Source organism: Rhipicephalus microplus, unplaced genomic scaffold (assembly GCF_043290135.1).
Source record: "Rhipicephalus microplus isolate Deutch F79 unplaced genomic scaffold, USDA_Rmic scaffold_19, whole genome shotgun sequence".
NCBI lineage: Eukaryota > Metazoa > Arthropoda > Arachnida > Ixodida > Ixodidae > Rhipicephalus > Rhipicephalus microplus.
This window is the reverse complement of record NW_027464592.1, coordinates 2,766,265-2,772,264: the sequence shown is the minus strand read 5'-3', so window position 1 is coordinate 2,772,264 and position 6,000 is coordinate 2,766,265.

Genomic DNA, 6,000 nt, shown 5'->3' with positions numbered 1-6,000 from the left:
GTAGCAAACACAAGGCTATACACATGTACATAGCACAACTCTTACACAATGAGTTCACGTTTTTCAACACTGAGTGTCCCCACCACACAGAAATGGGTCCACACTGCACAGAAATGTGTCCGCACCACACTGAGTTTGTAAAAACACAAGTAATCACGCCAATTTAGGTGTTCACACAAAACGTGAAAGGTCAATAAATGTCCAAGGTGATCTTGTCGCTTAAATACTGAACTGTTTTCAGAAAGGTTTTCTCAAAAATATCGTAGTGAAACACGAAAATACTGTTTTGAAACATATTGTGGTTAACAGTGAAGTACATTTGTTTTTTGTTTAGTTTTTTGAGCTATTTCTGATTCCTCCAGAAAGTTAACGACGGCCCACGCTGCAGTGGCTCGTAGCTTTCCTTTTGGCCATGGACCCAAGATCATTGCAATTGATGGAGGTCGCCTATCCAATTAATTGAGTTTTTGAAAAAAGGTTCCTTCGAGGTACTTCATAATTTTTACAATGCAGAACAATGTGCTCCACGTCTTCTTGAGCTTCTCCACATGAGCAGGTTGGACTGCCAGCTTTCCTTATTCTATACAGGAAAGCCTTCGTGTAAGCTATACCAAGTTGAAGCCTATGAATGACTGTTTTTACCGATCAGCTAACCTTTAACGGAGTATTAAATTCTATACCGGGATCAATGTTATACAACAGAGAGTTTTGCGCACCATTTTCGTACCAGGTTTCCTTAGACAGTTGACAGCTCAGCTCACTTATTAGACAGCATGCATCGCTCATCGATAGAGGTAGCAGTGATATATTATTTTCTTGAAGTGCTGCATGTGAAATGTGTCCAGCTATGTCGTTTCCTGTGATTCCGCAGTGGCTTGGTACCCACTGGAACATTATGGTGTGGTTCAAATCTTTTGGTATAGCGCACAACCTTTGTATTTCATATGCGAGCTCACTAGGTTTGTTGCCCTAGCTGATTCCTTTTAAAGAAAATAAGGAGGACTGTGAGTCGCTGATAACTACCCATCGAAGTAGACGTGACTGTAAACATATAAAGCGTAAAGCACAGATTATTGCATAGAGTTCCGCCGTTGTGAATGTTGTGAAATGGCTGAGTTTAAAAGCTTGGTATGTAGGTACAAAGAACGCCGACGTAGAGCTTTGATTCAGATATGATCCGTGAGTGTACACGTGAATATAGTCTTCATAATTGGTATAAAGGTGTGTTAAAGTTGATTGCTTTATTACACTTATGGAAATATCATTCCTACAATTTAATCCCGGAATCAAAGCTGTAGCATCTGAAATAGAGAGTTGCCATGGTGTGTGGGATGCACATAGAGGCCAGTATTCGTGCGTAGGCAGTAAACTCTTGAATTCTACTATAGTTTTATACATTCTTGCAGCTAATTTCTCCTAAATAGCTCGGTATAGTGGATGATTAGCGCGTTGAGTTGCCAACCAAAGGTAATGCCGGCAAGTTTCCGTAAATCTCATAGCACGTAAAGTCGGTTGACGAGACTCCGCAATTACTAAAGCACTGGCAAACGCTCGCGGTACACCAAGACATATACAAAGGCTTCTGGCCAACAATCTTTGAATTCTCTCCTCTAAAGTACGTGATATCCCATGTAAAACCAGGCAGAGTATAGCTATTCTCTGTAGAATTATTGCTGAATGTACACGCAATAAAGAAGAACGTGAACTACCCCATCTCACTCCGGTCAGTTGACGTAATAGATTGATTAGGGAGATGACTTTGTCCACTATTGATTTTATTTGTGGTGCTCAAGACAGACGTCTGTCTAAAATAACCCTAAAAAATTTTTGCTGTCGCACAAGTTGTAAGCGCTAAGAGTCTATCTGAAGTTTCAATTTCTTAAGTCATTGCCTTGTGAATGGAAGTACAGATGTTTTCTCATTTGATAGAATCATGCCTCTGCTCTCAAAGAAGTCATTGATAAGTGTCAGACCATCTTGAAGTTTTTGTTAAACTGCTTGAATGCTCGTGTCTGAAGCCCAAATGCACAAATCGTCTGCATATATGGAATATTTTAAACTAGTAGGTAAGAAATGCCGTTGTTTTGCATAGGCAGGAAGATAATCAGACTGGAATGACTATTGAAGCAGATAGACTGGCTCGGGAGCTTGACAACTGCTTGAGAAAACCATTGGTGGACCTCCTAAATAAAGAGCCTCAATATCTGGCAATCGGCGCATGTGCGTAATGATTCAGATATTGTGCCTCGTTTTTCAGGTGTATGAAGTTTGTTGCTTGTTCAACTGCTAACTTTCCTTTCTTTCATTTTCTTTGTTTCAGGTGTCATATATATATGCAGTGCGGAATAAATACACATTCGGTCAATAGTCTGTGCTTGTACTTGTCCTTTTGCCGTCGGTGTTTTATACCGCGCAGTATACTTAGATCATAGTACACCGATAACTACAGTTCGCAGAAACCATCCCCACACATATGCTTTTCTGTAAGGTATCTTCACAAAAAGCTAAGCAATCATAGGATGTCACCTTAACACTGCTCATCGATAAGTCTCATCTCTGAGTTATGCAAAAACCCCGGTGACTCACCCACACATTCACTTTCCTTCTTTCTAATTTAGTATGCTTCTCAAATCTTTCTGGCTACATTGTCGTGGGGGCGGCTCATTACCTTAACATCCTACAGCTTCTTTTCACACTTGCACTCTGAGCAAGGTATAGGTACGTGTCCACTTGTGTTGTTTATTTACTGACAATTCGCGCTCACGCGTGCGCACGCTAATATATATTTCGGTCTGGCCTAGATAAGTATTTTCACAAGACAAGAAAATTTCATAGACCACGCCAACATTGCACTGTGTAGGTTAATTCGTATGCCTTTTTTCCGTATCCTTGTACCCTGTTTGGGCGGTTCCTTATGCGTGCACGCAGCCCTGCAAGCTTCTTAGGAGCCAAAAACACGACTTCAACTCCATGCCCCTTTCCAATTTTTATTAGGTAGTGTGACAATTTGTGAACACAGCATACAATACACATCTCTTCTCCACCTTCCTTTGCGAAGGAACGTTTCAGTTTTAAGCCTTTATTTTCTTCGGTATTGCCTCCGTTATTGCAGTTAGCTCATAATGTGGGAAAACGACCTGTTTCAATTTAACCATCTGTGCAGCAGCGCTTGGCTGCACGGAGTGTATGCAAGACTTCTTCAATGCCGATATAACACACTGGGAAGCTATTGCCTGCTTCATGGTTTTTTATTGGCTGGAATCATGGAGTAAGAAACTGTTTTGGGATCACGGTTTATATTTTCAGGAAGCATGATCGCAAAAGAAGGTTGGAGCTACGTATAAAAATTGAATTTTGTCATCTTTTGTTTGTTCGTGACAGAATGATAAGATTTGCTGAAATAGATGAGGTTTATACGCAATGACGTCGTCATAATTGGAAGTGTCGCGCTTTCTTGAAAGGACAGTGAAATGATCAACATATGAAATAATCGACATTGGGCACTGCAGTTGGCTGACGAGCAAGATGGATAAAACACTGTTGCTGCTATTGCAGATGCTGCCTTAGTTTTCCTTCGGAATGCCTGTGGAAGACGATGAAGGCTGCTCTTGCGTCATCGATGTGAAACGCTGCTGGAATGCAAGCTTGGAGTGCGCATTTTTTTTACTTGCTTCCATAGGCAAGACGTCAACAGCATCCAGTCTACAAAAGAGACAGGGCGAGAACATCGAATTCAGAGGGCGCGGCACTTGGCTGACGAGCAAGATGTCTAAAACGCCGTTGCTGCTATTGCACGTCGGTTACAGCTGTACGTATCGTATTGATAATAGATGCTTGTTAGTTCTGCCGTGCCCTCGCAGATGTCGTGCTATTTTGAATAGTTGTTGGCCTCTGCTGTTGCTGGCGATGGCTGGTGACGTTGAGGAGAACCCCGGTCCAAAGACTGGGGAACTTTTGCAGAAAATTCTTGAAAAACAAAATGCTTTGGTTAGCAAAATTGACGATATCAAGAAAGAAATGGCTGAAGTCAATGCTAAAACAGAAAAAAATGAAGAGTGTGCTATCGATTTTTGATGAAATGAAAGGTAGAATGGATAAATTGGAGTCAACTGTGTGAGAGGAAAATGACAAATTAATCTATTGTGAAAATAGAAGCAGACGAAATGGTCTCTTAGTGTTTGGCCTCACTGAGAGCGTGAACGAGTCTGCGCAATTATGAAAGAGACGCGTTGTGATTGACATTTTTTTTCCTTGGCGTAGAACTCACTATGGTGAAAAGAATTCATGGGCTTGGTAAAATAAACCCGGATAAACCAAGACCACTGATCTTGAAATTTAAGACGGCAAAGAAAAAGATACCATCTTTAAAAGCTGCAAAAAACTAAATGTATCTTCCTTTAGAATAAGCAACGGCCCTGCGAAGGAAAAAGGTCAAATACGAAAGAATTTATGGCAAAGCGCTGCCATGGATAGGGAAGTTGGTGTGAAACTAGTTCTCGTGCGTAATAAACTCAAGATAAGCGGTGACTTATACGCATGGGATGACGTCAGAGGCAAGTGCTGTTTGCTCTCGGGCAAACGTGACACTGAAAAAAACGGAACGAAGTGAGCGCGTCGTATAAACTAAGTCAAACAAATCTGATAGCCCAGGCAGCTTTTTGGAGACACCAAGAAAATAGCTAAGATTGCTTCAATTCAATGCTCGCAGTGTAGTGAACAAGACGATAGTTATAGCGCGAGAACAAAACGACGACACAGAGACAAGAAGGACACGAAAGACACGAGCGCTAACTTCCAAGTGAGTTTATTGCAACTGAGTTTATCTTTACTTTTGCTGTTTCGTTTTCTTGTAAATTTTTCTTTGCCGCTTTTTTGTGCTTTTGTTTTTTGCCTTTGTTTCCCTTACGCATGTTCTGCTCTTTGTTCCATATGATTTTTATTACATGGTTACTGTCTCCTCTATATATTTTCGTGCTCTGCGCAATAAACTCAGTTGGAAGTTAGTGCTCGTGTCTTTCATGTCCTTCTTGTCTCTGCGTTGCGGTTTTGTTCTCGCGCTATAACTATCGTCATGCCATACCAACTAGCCCAAGCTGCCACACTTCTAAGTAGTGAACAAGACTACGCACCTTGAGTACTAATTTCTCTCACACGATCCTCATATAATCACAATAACGGAAGCATAGTTTCATGAAAATGTGCCGAATGATTGTGTACCTACCTGTTACAATATATTTATATAGGACAGAGACTCACGGGGAGGTGCGGTGTGTACAGTTGTTAAAGGTTCTCTGAATGCTTCATTGATTGATTGGGAAGTACCAGAGACTCTCTGGTGCAGGTTAACTTGTGACAGTACTGTTTTCCTTATTGGAGTTGTATATTAGCCACCCTCAAGCTCCCCATAGTTCCTAAAATGCTTGAACAAGTTTTTACAGGAGCATGTGATTGGGAACACTAGGTTAGTAATGACTGGAGATTTTAACATTCCACATATAAACTAGAAACATTTTTCGTACAGTGGTTGGGAACCAGTAAACGCTGAAAAAATGCCGGAAGTTATGTTTACCTACAATCTGAAGCAAGTAGTGCTTGAGGATATCAGAATTACGCCGACTTCAAGGTCATCACTAGACTTGGTGTTCCTATCCAATAAGTTAAGCGATTACAAAGTGAAGGTGGAAAATGGTATATCGGATCACAGGATGACCTGCCTTGAGCTGCCTGTTCGATCAACGCAATATGTGAAGAGCTGTACACAAGTAAAGGTTAAAAACTATGCTAGGGCCGACGATACTTCAATTCTTCACTATTTGAAGGTCCAATTAGAAAGCTTTGAGACCACCTCTTGTTTGAGAGAAAGAGAGAGAGAGACAGAGATATATATTAATAGAGAAGAAAGGCAGGAAGGTTAACCAAGCTTGGCTCGGTTGACTACCCTAGACTTGGGAGGAGGAAAGGGAGGATAATAGAAGGGAAAGAGATAGAAAAGAAGAGGAG